The sequence below is a fragment of the Pleurodeles waltl genome, chromosome 4_2, assembly GCF_031143425.1.
Source record: "Pleurodeles waltl isolate 20211129_DDA chromosome 4_2, aPleWal1.hap1.20221129, whole genome shotgun sequence".
NCBI classification, from domain to species: Eukaryota; Metazoa; Chordata; class Amphibia; order Caudata; family Salamandridae; genus Pleurodeles; species Pleurodeles waltl.
Genome location: NC_090443.1, coordinates 180234192 through 180253240, shown reverse-complemented (window position 1 = coordinate 180253240; position 19049 = coordinate 180234192).

Sequence of the window (19049 nt, the reverse complement as noted above, 5' to 3'; positions counted from 1 at the left end):
TCGCTGTCCCTCATCAGTGGCCATCAGTAGGGTTAAATCAGCCCTATCATAGTAGGGTTTCAGGTGGTTCACATGAAGTGCTCTAAGAGGACTTCTAGGAGTGCCTAGGTCCACTAGATAAGTGACCTCACCCTTCTTTTCCACTATTAGGTGTGGACCACTCATTTGTCCTGGAGTGCTCTGGATGCCACAGACTCCAGTACCCACACCTTTTATCCTGATTGGTACACAGTCAGGACAGCCTTCTGGTCATGCCATTGTTTCTGTAACTCCTGGATTGCCTTAAGGTTTTTAGTGGTCTTTTTCATGTACTCAGCCATTCTAGGTCTTAAGCCAAGTACATAGTCCACTATATCCTGTTTAGGGGGTTTCAAGCATTGCTCCCACCCCACTTTTACAAGAGCTAATGGACCCCTAACAGGGTGTCTAACAACTGACCAAACAGGAGGGTGACCAAAAAGGAGTTCAAATGGGCTGTAGCCCACTCCCTTCTAGGATACCCACATGTAGGCAAAAAGGAGGCACGGTAACAGGACATCACATCTCCTTCTGAGCTTTTCAGAGAGTCCCATAATCATGCCTTTGAGAGGTTTATTAAATCATTCAACCAACCCATTTGTCTGGGGATGATAACGTGTGGTGAACTTGTAGGTTACACCACACACTTTCCACATTGCTTTAAGGTATGTAGACATGACGTTGCTACCTCTGTCTGACACCACCTCTCTGGAAAGCCCATCCTGGAAAATATTCCCAGGAGGGCCTTTGCCAGTGCAGGAGCTGTAGCGTTCCTCAGAGGTATTGCTTCTGGATATCTAGTGGCATGGTCCACCACCATCTAGATAAACCTATTGCCAGAAGCAGTAGGAGAGTCTAGGGGGCCAATTGTCAACCCCTACCCTTTCAAAGGGCACCCCAACCACTGGCAGTGGGACTAATAGGGCCTTTGGGGTGCCACCAGTCTTACCACTGGCCTGGCAAGTGACACAAGGGCGACAAAACTCTTTTGTGTTTTCTGACATGTGAGACCAGTGAAAGTGAGGTACCAGTCAGTCCCAGGTCTTGCTTTGCCTCAGATGTCCAGCAAGGGGAATGGCATGTGCCAGGTCAAAAGAAATGACCAGCCTACTGGTAGCACCAGGTTTTGGGTTCCTCGCCTCCATGTATAGGAGATTATTTTCCAAGGACACTTTGTGAGTGTCACTGGCATCCCCTGCTTCCTGTTTGACAGCTCACTGTCTTTTACCCTCAAGTGTGGGACAGGTTTGCTGAGCCACACTTAACTCCTCCCTGGAAGGCCCCCCTGCACCCAAAAGCTCAGCTGTGTCAGCCTGAAGCTCCTCCGGTGTAGGTTCTGCACAGGGAGTAGACTCCTCCTCTTCAAAAGGGAAATCTTCAGTGGAGGGAGGGATAGTGGATACTTTTTTACCCTTTCTACCCTTAGTTTTGGGAAGCTCTTGGTCCATTGTTCCAGGATCCAAGATCCCCTGTCCTCTTTGCTTTTTGGCCTGAGCCTTTGTCTAAGCAAAGGTATGCCCAGGAATGCCCAGCATTGCTGCATGAGCGTCCAACTCCACCTAAGCCCAAACTGAAGTATCCAAGTCATTGCCTAGTAGACACTCTACAGGTAGGTCTGTGGATACCACAACTGTCTTTGAACCAGTAATCCCCCCCCCCAGTTGAGATCAACAACAGCCATGGGGTGGCTAACAGTGATATTATGCGCGTCAGTCACTTGGTACTGATGACCAAGTAGGTGTTGCTCAGCGTCCTGTGTCCCTGTAGACCTCAACCTGAACACCATTTTTTAGGGGTTGTTGCTTGTACGTATCCATATTAAAGGGGACAAGCAAAAAGGGTGGCAAGGTCAATGCCACCATCAGAGACTAAAACAGCCTCAGTGGTTTCCTTAACTAAATCAACCCCAGCTACATTACCCAGCGTGAGCCCTGCTACACCCCTGGACTGGCTATTTGTAGTGTTGTTTTTCCTACCACCACTGCTAAAACTAGGGGCACTAGTGGAAGCAGTGGGAGTTGTGGTGGTGGGAGCTTTGGTGTATTTCTTTGGACAAGTACTGTTACTTGCCCAATGGCCTTTGTTTTTATACATATAACACCCAAGTGTTTTATTCTGTTGGTTAGAAGAGGATTTATACCCACCCCCAAAGGATTTTTGTGGGCATGATGAAGATTCCTTCTTTTTATCTGTGTCCCCACCTTTGTCATGTCTTTGTCACCCCTTGTATGAGGTTTCCTTCTCACCCTTGTTCTGACCCATTTTTCTGCCTTCTTTCCTAATTCTTGGGGAGAGGTCAGATCTGAGTCTACCAAGTAATGGTGTAACAAATCAGACACACAGTTATTCAAAATATGCTCTCTCAAAATTAGATTATATAGACCCTCATAGTCAGATACTTTGCTGCCATGTAACCAACCTTCTAAATGCTTCACAGAACAGTCCACAAAGTCTATCCAATCTTGTGAATACTCTTTTCTGGTTTCTCTGAACTTAATTCTGTATTGTTCAGTGGTTAAGCCAAATCCATCTAATAGTGCAGGTTGAAGAATACTGTAGTTGTCTGAGTCTTCTTCTCTGACAGTGAGAAGTCTATCCCTCCCCTTGTCAGAAAAGGAGAACCACAAAATATCAGCCCACTGCCTTTGATGGACCCTCTGAACTTTGAATGCCCTCTCAAGTGCAGCAAACCGCCTGTAAATGTCGCCCCCCCCTTATATGGGGTAACAATTTTATGCAAGTTTCTAGAGTTAATGGTGTCCTCTCTAACTCCATAAATCCTAAAACTGTTGCTGCCACCATGGGGAACTAACCCCAACCCCTGCCTTTCTCTGCTGCAGCCTCAGCCTGGCCTCCTCCAGTCTCACTTTCCTGAGCTCCGTATCTATGGAGTCATCACCTGGAGTTGAACCATGGGATTCCTCAGAAACTAAGGTGATATGGGAATGGACAGAGGTAGATCTTTCCCTAACTTTGCTAACTCTAGTAAGCTGACCTCTAGGTGTGAAGGGAGCCCTCCCAGAGAAACTACCCCTCCCACTGCCAGCTGCACTAGAAGGTGTGCTAGAGGGAAGATCTTTAGAAGAGCCCTCCCCTGAATCTATAGGATGATTCCCTGACTCTAGGGGTGTAGAATCGTCGTCCTCATCCTGGCTATCAGTATGTTCCTGGTCATCCTGAATAAGGAGGCTCAGAAGAAAATTGTTTTTAGGGTTCTTCCTTACATCTAGGCTTCTTTCTGAGCAAAGCCCCTTCAGTTCTTTTAAGGTCATGCCCTCATCGGCAGTACCTGTGACCTCAGAGCTAGGCCTAGCAGTAGACATGATGTAGTGGGAGTGTTAGTGCAGTGTAAGGAGAAACCTACCGTACCTAACTTCTAGTCTCTTTGAAAGGAAAGCAAGAGACTAAACCCCTGTAACTAGGTATATGTGTATAGCTCTAGGTACAGAGTACTCTTTCCTGTGGAAAGCACCGGTGACAGAGTGATAAGGCAATTGTAAGTACTTATCCCACCTCTGCACCACCAATGTAGGAGGCTGGTCTGGTTTGTAGTGGGTACCTAAGGTACGAACACCTTACACCTGGTCCAGTTATTCCTTATTAGTGAATGTAGTCATTATTTAGAAGCCAGGCTCTCTGGGGGTAGTGTGGATGAGCAGCCAAAGCCTAACTAGGAGACATGCAAAGCTCATGCAATACCAGTGTAGTCACACAGTACTCACACACATGAAAGAAAATGCTAATTGTTACAAAAATAAAGGTACTTTATTTTGGTGGCACAAATGCCAAAAATACCATAGTTACTATACTTGCTTAGGAGGTAAGTAATACAGAAATTATATACACTAGTATGCAGAAATAGCTGTAAAACAGTTAGAAAACAGTGCAATTAGTGAAAATCACAATAGTTAGAAATGGGCCTGGGGGACACAAACCATATACTAAGAAAGTGGAATGCGAAAGTTGGTTTCCCACCTTCGAAGATCAACAGTCAGTACTGCACCCAAGAAGATGGATGCAGGTTCCTGGTTGGTGCAGATGATGTCCCACTCCGGATGGATGATTGCAGTCTGGTTTGCGTTGCTGGATTACGGCAACAAGCCATGGCACACGCAAATCTTGCTGTTGGTGAAAAAAGGTGGAGCCCGGGACCAGGAGGAACCTGGTGGCCTCTACCAAAGAGGAGGAGACAGAGGGGGCCCTCAGCAACTCAGAGAGCCCCCAGAAGACCAGTCAGCGTGCACAGGAATCCCTTAGCACGGAGACATAGAAGGTGCAAAAAGAGGCCCACGCAGCACTACACAAAGGGATCCCAGGCCGCCGGAGAACCACTCAGAAAGCTGTGCGCCGCAGAATAGAGGGCTGGGGGCCGGAGCTGCACAGTGCACAAATATCTTCATGGAAGGATGCCAACAAGCCTTGGCAACTGCAAAACACGTGATGCATGGGGGTACTGTTTTACATGGAGAGGCCAGCCCTTACCTCCACCAAAGTTGGATAGCTGGATGTCAGGACCGTCGGTACCACTTTAGTTCACCAACCATGTTGCTGAATTCACACACTTCTTCAGGAGAGGAGACCCAGGCCACCGGTCATTGCTGCAAAGGGTTGCCTGCTGAAGCAGGGAAGTGACTCCTTCACTTCAAGGGAGATTCCTTTGTGGTGCATGCTGGAGAATGGCAGTCCTCAGAGGATGCACGACCTGGAAACAGTTGCAGTTGCTGGCAGGAGTTGAAGATACAATGTTGCAATCATCTTTGCTACTTTGTTGCAGTTGTAGAATTCCTGGAGGGTCCAGATGCAGTTTCTTCTGTAAGAAGGTGAAGTAAAGGATGCAGAGGATTCCTGCTGGAGTCTTCCAATCCGAATCTGAAGAACCACCCAAGAGAGAGACCCTAAATAGCCCTGAAAGGGGGATTGTTCAGCTACACAGATAACACCTATCAGGGGAGGGCTCTGACATCACCTGCATGGCACTGGCCACTCAGATGCTCCCAGAGTTCCCTACCACCTTGGAATCCAAGATGGAAAACCCGGGGACCCTCTGGAGGAGCTCAGAGAACCACCCCTAGGGTGGTGATGGACAGGGGAGTGGCCACTTCCCTTCCCTTGTCCAGTTTCGTGCCAGAGCAGGGATTGGGGGTCCTTGAACTGTTGTAGACTGGATTATGCAAGGAGGGCACCACCTGTGCCCTTCAAAGCATTTCCAGAGGCTTTGGGAGGCTACCCCTCCCATGCCTGTAACACCTATTTCCAAGGGGAGAGGGTGTAACATCCCTCTACCAAAGGAAATCCTTTGTTCTGCCTTCCTGGGCTTGAGCTGCTCAAGCAACAGGAGTGCAGAAACTTGTCTGTGAGGTGGCAGCAGCTGGGGCTGCCTGGAAAACCTCAGAAGGCTCTTATGGCAGTACTGGGGATCCTCTAAAGAGCCCCCAGAGTGCATGGAATCATACAACCAATGCTTGCAAAAGCCTTGGGGTATGATTCCAACATGTTTGATACCAAACATGGCCGTATTCTGAGTTACCATTGCAAAGCTGTACATAGATAGTGATCTATGTGCAGTGCATGTGTAAAATGGCATCCCCACACTCACGAAGTCTGGGAAAATGGTCCTGGAGGTCGTGGGGGCACCCCTGCTAGTGCAGGGGTGCCCTCACACACAGGTACTCTGCACCCAGCCTTCAGGGCTGGAAGGCCTGCCATATAGGTGACTTATAAGTGACCTGGTGCAGTGTAAATGGCAGTGAAAGGGTGCATGCACCTTTTCACACATGGTGCAAAGGCAGTCCTGTAGAAGCCTTTGCATTGGCTCCCTGTGGGTGGCCAAAGAAATGCTGCAGCCCTTAGGGATCCCCTGGAACTCCAATGCCCTGAGTACCTAGGTACCATATTCTAGGTACTTTTAAGGGGGAACCAGTATGCCAATTTTGGGTGAAATACTGTATGTATGCAGTGACAAAATTTAGAAGAGAGACAGCATAATCACTGGGGTCCTGGTTAGCAGGATCCCAGTGAACACAGTCAAGCACACTGACATCAGGCAGAAATTGGGGGTAACATGTCAAAAAGAGGGTACTTTCCTACAGAATTAGCATAAGACAAACCATTAACTCGGTTACAGAAAACAGCAAATCAATGACAATATTTGGTACTCAGAAAATAATCGCTGATCATTTCTCTTACATGAGTGCAAGTTAAAAGCATCTAAATAACTTATACCATGGGACAATAGGGAATCCTCTAAAAGTCTAAGTTATTGCAAAAGCAAAAATCTTTTTAGATAAAGGCATAAGGATGAAAAATGAACATGAAGGGGAAAGTGACGAGGAAGTTGTCAGCATTTCAGAAGCTCTGTCAAGAATCTTCTTAAAGACAGTTAAGTGTTCGCCTAAATCACACTCAGCAAAGTATGTGGGACAAGGGGAAAGTCAGAGGTCTGTACTTCTCAAAGCCCAGAGAAAATCTGACCTTTAATCAATCAGTAAAAACCCTAGTTAACACCAAAAGTTCCAAACAGTTAACACCTCCAATTCACGCTATCAGGTGTTCCATTGTATTTTCCTGTCCCACTGTGCAACTTGTTACCCTAGCTTTCTCTCTCAGAGCAGTGCTGAAAACGTTGCTGTCCTTGGTCCTCTAGACATCATTTACAATATGCAATAATAAGGGATAGTCATCTCACACTTTGTTTCTTTGCTTTCTCTTTCCAAGATCTTTCTCTCAAACTCTTGATTAGTTAAATAACTCATCTATCCCCAAACTAACTACTTGTGTGAATGTAACTTCAATAAAATTACACGTTAGCAGAAAATGAAAAATAGTTCTCATGTTAAAGAATTCAGACCTAATTATGTCAACATTAAAACATCATTTCACTAATGCACATTTAATTTCGTCACGCTGTGCACATATTAACTTATACAATCATATCAATCTCAATTACATTTCTCAAATTATGCTTCATGTTATATTTAACAATTGTTAATACATGAATGTAAATGTGGGTGAGAACTACGTTTGCAACATTAAACTTCAAACATTAATGCATACCTTACATAAATTGTTATTGCTTCTAATGCAAATACATTCAAATAATCCATTCAAGGATTACATTTCACCTAGGAAGGTTAAGGCACATGGAATACAACTTTCCTAATACTACAATGAATGCACTTCATTGTGAATGTTAAGTGCATCACTTTACATAAGTCAATTGTTAAACACGTTATATTGTCACGTTATGAATACATATAAATCATGATTGTGATGTGAGGGGTTACAGCAAAATCTATCTATGCTGCTCCAGCCCCCCCCTCTGATGGTAAATCAAGCCATCACATCAAACTGTAATCTCTTATCGGAGAGACAAATCAAAACCTCCAAGGTTTATCCAGAAAAGCTCTTCTGGAGTGCTCAATATGCTTCAGCTCATCATAATATATGCTTAGTCTAGTTTCAGGTTCTATGTCTTCTCTACTCCTTTTCACTCCTTCATCTGCAGTCTCATGTATCCCTTGTACAGTCCTAATATAGCTAATCCACAAAGAGCAATTGTCAACAAAGTTCTCAAGATATTCTAATCATTCCACTTAGTAGATTTCCTAACCATTTGCCAACAGCTAAAAATCGACTCCCTATAGCTTCCCATGAACCTGTTACTTCTAACTCCTTTAAGTCTCCTTTCAAATCAATAATGTTTTTAACGCATTTCTTCAATTCCTTGCTATTATCGGGGATGTGTGTACAACATTTTTTAACATACAACAGACTCTGCATCCTTCACAAGATGACGTCTAAAGCAACTCTGTTTTGCAAAACTAGTGATCTTATGGCAATCATCTCAGTATTCACAATCAATAAAGTATCTGGTGTACTTGTGGGCAACTTATTTACAATAGTAGACAACTTTCTTATCTTGATGCCATTCAAAATCACTCCCACAGATGGAATCAATGCATCATAAATGTCTCCTAAATGTGGACCACTGGCACCTCTATTAGTTCTGGCCTTTGTTTCCCATAAAGGGTCATTTAAATGTTCCACACGATAAATCTTTGGACAAACTATGCCTAAATAATATGTACCATACCATCCTTTAGGCAACCTAAAATAACCATGATCTCTACTAATGAAATATACTACAGGTATAGCAGGATCACTCCCTGACAACATAAAGGTCTAACTACTTTTAATTTCAAATGTGCTGTCACATTCACTCTTTCCCATGAATCTTGGGCCAGTTGTTGAACCCATCCTAAATATACATAATTTCCCTTTATGTTTCCAATCTAGTTTTAAGGTAGCTTTACTCCCTGTAGTCGAATGTTCTATTTCTTCATGCTCCAAATTATGTTCCACTATACCCTTTGCTGCTTTTTTTTTAAATTCCTCTTCTTCTGTCTTCCACTAAATTCAGGAAATCCTTCTCAACTCTTGTTGAGGCAAATTTTAAGTTGTTTCTGTGAGCATAAACTGTATCCCGCGAGATAGTATTTTTGGAGAATCCTTCAACTGTCTCAATGTTCTTTGCATTGGGATTTTTGTTCAAATGTTTTACTAAGACTATGGGACTGATTTAGAATTCGGCAGTCGGGTTACTCCTTCACAACTGGCGCGGATATCCTGTCTGCTGAAATCTAAATACCATTGAATATAATGGGATTTAGATTTCGGCAGATGGTACATCCGTCCCTGTTGTGATAGAGCAACCCATCTAACGAGTTCTAAATCAGGCCCTAAATCATAAATTGAATAATAACATTGAAAGTGTTCTTGTTCATTTAGAAGGCTCATCAACAAGCTACAAGTCACACCATAAGTCAAAGGAATATGGTGATACATTATTGCCTCTGCAGCTGATGCAGGTCATTTCGTACACATGTAGCAATTCTTTGCATCCACAGTGTCAATAGACTCATAAAACAATTTACAATACACGTTTGATAAACGATCTCCTCTAAAAGGGTCTACATGTAATTCGTTCTCATTCAATGAATGCCTTTTATCATCAATAGGTCGTGAGCTCTATGCTAGAATCTGTAGGTAAGCTCAACCCTAAAAGCAAAGCAACCACTACTATAATTGCCACAATACTCCTGCAATCATAAATCTACATCTACCATTTTTGTCTATAGGTTCTATGGTTTCTCTCTATTCAGACTGTTTCGTAAAATGCAGCAGCAGCAACAGACTTGTAGTCTTTCGATTGAGCAAAACAACAGCAAGCCATTGTCTTTACAGCAAAGTTCAAATGTTAATTGCATTCTTCGTTAGTCTTTCTTAACCTTACTCCATGTTCTTCGAAACATTACGATTAATTCTGCAGACTCGGAACTTGGTATTCTTCTTTCTTCTGTTCAAGTCTACTAAATGTCTCTAATAAATGAGCAGTTCAAATTCACTAATAATCACATCCAGGATATAGGCCCTCATTATGACATTGGCGGTCAGCTGACCGCCACGCCGGCGATAATACCTTCGCCAGGCCTGCGGTGAAGACCGCCAAATTCTGACCATGGCGGCGATCCCTCTCATAGACAGCTAATGTACCACCAGAACCGTCAGTGCAGTCCATCCACTGACCACGGCGATAGACCTCTTCAGGCACCCAGAAGACAACAACCCGCACACCATATTATGACATAGCAGACAGCCAAGATTTTCGGGGCGGGATCACTGCCACCAAAAGCCTCACCTTCAGGGACATAGAGGAGTTTGCGGCCGTCATGGAACCAGAACTGGAAGTCATCCCGATGCTGTACCATGCAATGGCAGTCCAGGTGCACCAAAGTCGACGAAAACGACGATGGTGAGTACAGCCAGTGCTTAATTTGTAAATAAAGAGGTGCTGGTACCCAAAGTCCTCCTCTTAAACACGCGGCTGCTGCAATTAAATGTGCAAGCACGGAATACTGAGGTAGCGAAATCCCGAAGCCATCTCAGGCCTCTTCAATCCTTTTAAAGCCACTCCCTGCCCCTTCAGCTCACTCTTGCAGCTTTCTTCTTTCTTCCTTTGTGATGCTTTTTCGTTTTCCCCTTCCTTTGTCTTTCCCATATGTGTCTTTTGCTCGCACCAAATGCTTGAGGCAAAAGAGGAAGCCCCGGCCCTCAAAAATAAGCGCCGGTGCTCAGCACCGGAAACAACAAGCACAAATTAAGCACTAAGTACAGCCGCCTAGCACAAAAGGAGGGGAGGGGAGAGTGACACACACGAAACATAAAAAGAGAGTACTGGGAGTGTTGCTATCCCACACCACCTCGCAAGAGAAATCTATATAGCCACTAAGGGTGTGGGGTAGTTGGGGTTGAGGGTGGAGTTGGACCAGTGTTCCCTCAATTGGCGGTATCGATTAGGTCGCGTTTCTGTAAGAGAGGGGGAAAGCATGTGTGGAGAGTGTCTCAGGAGCGACAGGCTGTGTTGTGATAAGAGGGGAGGAGGGAAGTTCCCTTACGGACTAGGTGGTCTCACACACATAATAGTGTCTTGCTTCATCATTTGACCACCTAGTCCCACCCAAGTAAGATGGTACTACTTGGGCGGACTCAACCTCTTAGTTAAAAGAACAAGAGGGAGTGCTGAAATTAAACTGGCTGGATAAATTACAGGGATCCAGATAAGGTAGAAATAAAATTACCATACATGTCACCAATTGCTCTCAGTTAAACTTTAATGGGGGTGCATGTTGGTAAGTTTAAGAACGGGGAAGGAGGCTCACTAAAGGATAATGGGGGTCATTCTGACCCTGGCGGTCACCGACCGCCAGAGCCAACGACCGCGGAAGCACCGCCAACAGGCTGGCGGTGCTTCCTGGCCAATTCTGACCGCGGCGGTAAAGCCACGGTCAGAAAAGGGGAACCGGCGGTTTCCCGCCGGTTTTCCCCTGGCCAAAGGAATCCTCGATGGCGGCGCTGCAAGCAGCGCCGCCATGGGGATTCCGACCCCCTTCCCGCCAGCCTGTTCCTGGTGGTTTACACCGCCAGGAAGACGCTGGAGGGAACGGGTGTCGTGGGGCCCCTGCACTGCCCATGCCACTGGCATGGGCAGTGCAGGGGCCCCCTAACAGGGCCCCATAAAGATTTTCAGTGTCTGCTTGGCAGACACTGAAAATCGCGACGGGTGCCACTGCACCCGTCGCACCGCATCAAATCCGCCGGCTCCATTCGGAGCCGGCTTCATCTTTGCTAGGTCTTTCCCGCTGGGCGGGAGGGCGGCCTTTTGGCTTATTTTTATTTTTATTATTATTATGATTATATTTTCCTTCCCCCGCCCCCTTTTTTTTTGTTGCCTCCTTCCCCTTTTTTTCCACCCTTTCCTTCTGCTTTTTTTCCCTTTTTCCCCCCTTTTTTCTCCTTTCCCCAACCCCAACCCTCCCCCACTTCCACCACCTTTCCCCTCTTTCCTTCCTTTTTTGGTTCCCACGGGATCCCCACTGGAACCTCTGTGCAGGCCGCACATTTCGCAGTGTGCTGTTCAACCAGCGCTGCACCGCGTCCTCTTTCCTGGACGCGGCTCCTATGAGCCACGGGACTCTGTTTCCCAGAGTCCTGCGGGCCCAGTATTGCGCGCCGCGTCCCTCGCGGCGCGTCATCAATATACGCCTGGTCGCGTCCTAGACACTGAACACAATCGGAGCGCCGGCCTTCCAAGCAAGCCTCACACTCCAGCCTTATTACACCGGATCTTCCGGTTCCGCAACTAAGACGTATACCGCACGCCGGTGCCAGCCTTATTACACCGGAACTTCCGGTTTTGCAATTAAAACGTACATCGAACGCCGGTGCCTGCCAGCCCAGCATTCATTGGTTCTGTCTCCACCCACATTACCATAAATACCGGGCCAACCCTCCACTCTACACCAGAGCGGTCTGGCACCGGCGTGTAGGTACTCTCCACGGTAATCCCTTTGGAGTGGTAAGTTTGATCTTGTATTTCCCTGCCATTTGGGTCTTACATTTACCCTTGTCCAGAGGCAACTCCTCTGGTTACCAGCCCATCTTCCCCTTTCTTCTCCTTTTTTTCTACTCTCTTTTTTCTACTCTTATTTTTCTACTCTTTCTTGTTATCTCACCTCTATCTTTACATCCACCAATCTTCTCCCTTCCCTACCTAGACCTTTCCATCCCTGGGATCTTGCCCCTCTTTTTTTCCCCTTTTCCCCTTCCTTTTCCCCCTCCCCCGCCCTTAATCTCCTATTCTTCCCCACCCTCAAGAGTGTGACTACAAGGGAATACCCCACCCCTGGCTCTATCCAGACCAGAGGCCATTCGCCCCTAATTCCGGGATAAGTCAACATTGCATGTGTGTTTGAGTGTTTTTCACCTTTTATCATATATCGTCACTTCATTTTTGCTGTGTTGTGTGCAGTGGTGTGCCACCCCTCACCCTTTATAATCTGTAGTTTATCTATTATACATTAAAGACCTACCATACCATGAACTACCTGTTCAGGTAGGCTTTTTAGAATTCACTTTTGAGCACTTCACTTATTATTAGTGCTCCGGGATCCTAGACCCTGACGAATGCCCCTGACTTACCAGCACTTCGAGAGGGCAGTAACATGTTGGTCATACGTATTCCTTTTTAAGACTCTAAGAGACATTATCCTCTAGTGAGCCTCCTTCCCCGTTCTTAACCTTACCAACATGCACCCCCATTAAAGTTTAACTGATAGCAATTGGTGACATGTATGGTAATTTTATTTCCACCTTATCTGGATCCCTGTAATTTATCCAGCTAGTTTAATTTCAGCACTACCTCTTGTTCTTTTAACTAAGAGGTTGAGTCCGCCCATGTAGTACCATCTTACTTGGGTGGGGCTAGGTGGTAAAATGATGAAGCAAGACACTATCATGTGTGTGAGACCACCTAGTCCGTAAGGGAACTTCCCCCCTCCCCTCTTATCACAACACAGCCTGTCGCTCCTGAGACCCTCTTCACACATGCTTTCCCCCTCTCTTACAGAAACGCGACCTAATCGATACCGCCAATTGAGGGAACACTGGTCCAACTCCACCCTCAACCCCAACTACCCCACACGCTTAGTGGCTATATAGATTTCTCTTCGGAGGTGGTGTGGGATAGCAACACTCCCAGTACTCTCTTTTTGTGTTTCGTGATTTAGTGCAGCGGCCAGCTGTGAGAGTCTATATTATATATACATTTTTTACCCGAACCGTCTACCCTGTGACAATCTTGCAGGAGTACTATAAGCCTTTCTTACCCTACCCTACCATGGCAGAAAAGCTAGCTTTTAGCGAGTGTAGGAAAGTACCATCTTGCCTGGCATGTCACCCCCATTTTTCACTGTATATATGTTGTTTTAGTTGTATGTGTCACTGGGACCCTGCCAGCCAGGGCCCCAGTGCTCATAAGTGTGCCCTGAATGTGTTACCTGTGTTATGACTAACTGTCTCACTGAGGCTCTGCTATCCAGAACCTCAGTGGTTATGCTCTCTCATTTCTTTCCAAATTGTCACTAACAGGCTAGTGACCAATTTCACCAATTTACATTGGCATACTGGAACACCCTTATAATTCCCTAGTATATGGTACTGAGGTACCCAGGGTACTGGGGTTCCAGGAGATCCCTATGGGCTGCAGCATTTATTTTGCCACCCATAGGGAGCTCTGACAATTCTTACACAGGCCTGCCACTGCAGCCTGAGTGAAATAACGTCCACGTTATTTCACAGCCATTTACCACTGCACTTAAGTAACTTATAAGTCACCTATATGTCTAACCTTTACCTGGTAAAGGTTAGGTGCAAAGTTACTTAGTGTGTGGGCACCCTGGCACTAGCCAAGGTGCCCCCACATTGTTCAGGGCAAATTCCCCGGACTTTGTGAGTGCGGGGACACCATTACACGCGTGCACTACACATAGGTCAATACCTATGTGTAGCTTCACAATGGTAACTCCGAATATGGCCATGTAACATGTCTATGAACATGGAATTGCCCCCTCTATGCCATCTTGGCATTGTTGGCACAATCCCATGATCCCACGGGTTTGTAGCACAGACCCGGGTACTGCCAAACTGCCTTTTCAGGGGTTTCACTGCAGCTGCTGCTGCTGCCAACCCCTCAGACAGGTTTCTGCCCTCCTGGGGTCCAGCCAGGCTTGGCCCAGGATGGCAGAACAAAGGACTTCCTCAGAGAGAGGGTGTTACACCCTCTCCCTTTGGAAAAAGGTGTTAAGGCAGGGGAGGAGTAGCCTCCCCCAGCCTCTGGAAATGCTTTCATGGGCACAGATGGTGCCCATTTCTGCATAAGCCAGTCTACACCGGTTCAGGGACCCCTCAGCCCTGCTCTGGCGCGAAACTGGACAAAGGAAAGGGGAGTGACCACTCCCCTGACCTGCACCTCCCCTGGGAGGTGCCCAGAGCTCCTCCAGTGTGCTCCAGACCTCTGCCATCTTGGAAACAGAGGTGCTGCTGGCACACTGGACTGCTCTGAGTGGCCAGGGCCAGCAGGTGACGTCAGAGACTCCTTCTGATAGGCTCCTTCAGGTGTTTCTAGCCTATCTTCTCTCCTAAGTAGCCAAACCCTCTTTTCTGGCTATTTAGGGTCTCTGCTTTGGGGATTTCCTTAGATAACGAATGCAAGAGCTCATCCGAGTTCCTCTGCATCTCTCTCTTCACCTTCTGCCAAGGAATCGACTGCTGACTGCGCTGGAAGCCTGCAAAACTGCAACAAAGTAGCGAAGACGACTACTGCAACTCTGTAACGCTGATCCTGCCGCCTTCTCAACTGTTTTCCTGGTGATGCATGCTGTGGGGGTAGTCTGCCTCCTCTCTGCACTAGAAGCTCTGAAGAAATCTCCTGTGGATCGACGGAATTGTCCCCCTGCAACCGCAGGCACCAAAGAACTGCATCACCGGTCCTCTGGGTCTCCTCTCAGCATGACGAGCGAGGTCCCTTGAATCTAGCAACTCTGTCCAAGTGACTCCCCCAGTCCAGTGACTCTTCAGTCCAAGTTTGGTGGAGGTAAGTCCTTGCCTCCCCACGCCAGACTGCATTGCGGGGAACTGCGTCTTTTGCAGCTACTCCGGCTCCTGTGCACTTTCCGAGGGAATCCTTTGTGCACAGCCAAGCCTGGGTCCAAAGCACTCTAACCTGCATTGCACGACCTCCTGAGTTGTCCTCCGGCGGCGTGGGACTCCTTTGTGCAACTTCGGGTGAGCACTGTTTCACTCCACTTCGTAGTGCCTGTTTCGGCACTTCTGCGGGTGCTGCCTGCTTCTGAGAGGACTCCTTGTCTTGCTGGGCACACCTTCTGTCACCTGACGCAATTGGCAACATCCTGGTCCCTCCTGGGCCACAGCAGCATCCAAAGACCCTAACTGCATGACTTGCAGCTAGCAAGGCTTTTTTACGGTCTTTCTTCAGGAAAACACTTCTGCACGACTCTCCACGGCGTGGGACATCCATCCTCCAAAGGGGAAGTTTCTAGCCCTTGTCGTTCTTGCAGAATCCTCAGCTTCTACTGTCCAGTAGCAGCTTCTTTGCACCCACAGCTGGCATTTCCTGGGCATCTGCCCACTCTCGACTTGATCGTGACTTTTGGACTTGGTCCCCTTGTTCCACAGGTACCCTCGTCTGGAAATCCATTGTTGTTGCATTTCTGGTTTTGGTCTTTCCTGCAGAATTCCCCTATCACGACTTCTGTGCTCTTTGGGGAACTTTAGTGCACCTTGCACTCACTTTTCAGGGTCTTGGGGTGGGCTATTTTTCTAACCCTCACTGTTTTCTTACAGTCCCAGCGACCCTCTACAAGGTCACATAGGTTTGGGGTCCATTCGTGGTTCGCATTCCACTTTTGGAGTATATGGTTTGTGTTGCCCCTATCCCTATGTGTCCCCATTGCATCCTATTGTAACTATACATTGCTTGCACTGTTTTCTAATACTATACTGCATATTTTTGGTATTGTGTACATATATCTTGTGTATATTTGCTATCCTCATACTGAGGGTACTCACTGAGATACTTTGGCATATTGTCATAAAAATAAAGTACCTTTATTTTTTGTATATCTGTGTATTGTGTTTTCTTATGATATTGTGCATATGACACTAGTGGTACTGTAGGAGCTTCAGTCGTCTCCTAGTTCAGCCTAAGCTGCTCTGCTAAGCTACCATTATCTATCAGCCTAAGCTGCTAGACACCCTATACACTACTAAGGGATACCTGGGCCTGGTGCAAGGTGTAAGTACCCCTTGGTACTCACTACAAGCCAGTCCAGCCTCCTACATTGGTTGTGCAGCGGTGGGATAAGTACTTTGCAACTACTTACCACTTTTGTCATTGTATTTTTCATAAGAGAAAAATATACAAAACAAGTTCAGTGTATGTACACCTAACCAAAAGTTTTTTTTTTCTCCTTTCACTTCTTTTCTAAGTGCTGAAAAGTACCTCTAAACTTTCTAAAAAGTTCTTTAAAAGTTTTAAAAGTTTTTTTTCTGTCTTTCAAAAAGTTCTGAAAAACTTTTTCTCACTTTTTCTATCACTTAAACACTTTCTAAAATGTCTGGCACAGGCCAAACTGTTGATCTGTCCAAACTTGCTTATGATCACCTTAGCTGGAAAGGAGCAAGGAGTCTCTGCATAGAAAGAGGTTTAAGTGTAGGGAAGAATCCCTCTAGGGAACTGTTAGTTAATATGCTTGTTGAACAGGATAAAGCCAGAGGTGCCACTTCTGTTGAGAAATTAGCTGATGGTTCCCAATCTGACCCTGGGGCACCCCTAGCAAAAGATTTAGAAAGGAAACTTCCTAGCCTGCCCATTATCAGACAACCTAGCATAGCTGGTACTGATGTGGAGTCACACCATACTGATAGTGTTGTCTCACATCACAGTAAGAGTGTTCCTTCTCATCATAGTAGAAGTGATGTTTCTGTTACCCAAGCTGTTAGGGTGCCATCTGTTAGGGACAGGTCTCCTTCTGTTCATTCTCACCATACTTCTGTTTCAAGGCATGTCCCACCCACCCACCCTGATGACAGAGTGTTAGAAAGGGAGCTCAATAGATTGAGAGTGGAACAAACCAGACTGAAGCTCAAAAAGCAACAGCTGGATTTGGATAGGCAGTCCTTAGAAGTGGAATGAGAAAGACAGAAATTGGGTTTAGAAACCCGTGGTGGCAGCAGCAGTATTCCCCATAGTCATCCTGCAAAAGAGCATGATTCTAGGAATCTGCACAAGATAGTTCCCCCTTATAAGGAGGGGGATGACATTAACAAGTGGTTTGCTGCACTTGAGAGTGCCTGTGTTGTACAGGATGTCCCTCAAAGGCAGTGGGCTGCTATCCTATGGCTATCATTTAGTGGAAAGGGTAGGGATAGGCTCCTTACTGTGAAAGAAAGTGAAGCCAATGATTTCAAAGTTCTTAAGAATGCACTCCTAGATGGTTATGGCTTAACCACTGAACAGTACAGGATGAAGTTCAGAGAAACCAAAAAGGAGTCTTCACAAGACTGGGTAGACTTTGTTGACCATTCAGTGAAGGCCTTGGATGGGTGGTTACATGGCAGTAAAGTTACTGATTATGAAAGCCTGTATAACTTAATCCTGAGAGAGCATATTCTTAATAACTGTGTGTCTGATTTGTTGCACCAGTTCCTGGTATTCTTACAAAGAATTGGGAAAGAAGGCAGACAAATGGGTCAGAACAAGGGTGAACAGAAAAGTTCATACAGGGGGTGACAAACATGTCAAGAAGAAGGATGGTAAGTCTTCTGACAAGGGTGGGGACAAATCTAAAAACGAGTCTTCATCAGGCCCACAAAAACACTCTGGTGGGGGTGGTGGACCCAAATCCTCTTCAAATCAAAACAAAGAAAAGAAACCATGGTGCTATTTATGTAAAATAAAAGGCCATTGGACAACAGATCCCAGTTGTCCAAAGAAAAGCACCAAGGCTCCTACCACTACAACCCCTGCTGCTACACCTAGTGCCCCTAGTAATAGCAGTGGTGGTAGGAGCAAACCTACTAATAGCCAATCCAAGGGAGTAGCTGGGCTCACTTTTGGTAACTTAGTTGGGGTTGGTCTTGTTAGGGAGACCACAGAGGCTGTGTTAGTCTCTGGGGGGGCTATTGATTTAGCCACCTAAGTTGCTTGTCCCCTTAACATGGATAAGTACAAGCAACTACCCCTAATAAATGGTGTTGAGGTTCAGGCCTACAGGGACACAGGTGCCAGTGTTACAATGGTAACAGAGAAACTGGTCCACCCTGAACAACACCTACTTGGTCACCAGTACCAAGTAACCGATGATCACAACAACACACTTAGCCACCCCATGGCTCTTGTACATCTCAACTGGGGGAGGGGGGGTTGCTGGTCCAAAGAAAGTTGTGGTTGCCTCAGATTTACCTGTAGACTGTCTACTAGGGAATGATTTAGAGACATCAGCTTGGTCAGATGTGGAGTTGGAGGCCCATGCAGCAATGCTGGGCATTCCAGGGCATATTTTTGCTTTAACCAGGGCTCAGGCCAAAAAGCAAAAAGGACAGGGTGACTTGGATCCTGGAAGAATGGACCAAATGCTCCTTAAAGCTAGGGCTAGTAGAAGTAAAGCACTACCTACTATCCCTCCCTCTACAGTGGATTCTACTTTTGAGGAAGAAGAATTTCCACCCTGTGCAGAACCTACACCAGAGGAGCTGGAAGCAGACACTGCTGAGCTTTTGGGTGAAGGGGGGCCTGCCAGGAAGGAGCTGAGTGTGGCACAGCATACCTGTCCCACACTAGAGGGTCTAAGGCAGCAAGCTGTCAAACAAGCAAATGGGGATGTCAGTGACTCTCACAGAGTTTACTGGGAGGACAACCTCTTGTACACTGAAGCAAGGGATCCAAAACCTGGAACTGCCAGGAGATTGGTGATTCCTCAGGAGTACAGAAAGTTCCTCCTAACTCTAGCCCACGACATTCCCTTAGCTGGACATTTGGGGCAAATGAAAACTTGGGACAGGCTTGTCCCCTTGTTTCATTGGCCTAGAATGTCAGAGGACACAAAGGAATTTTG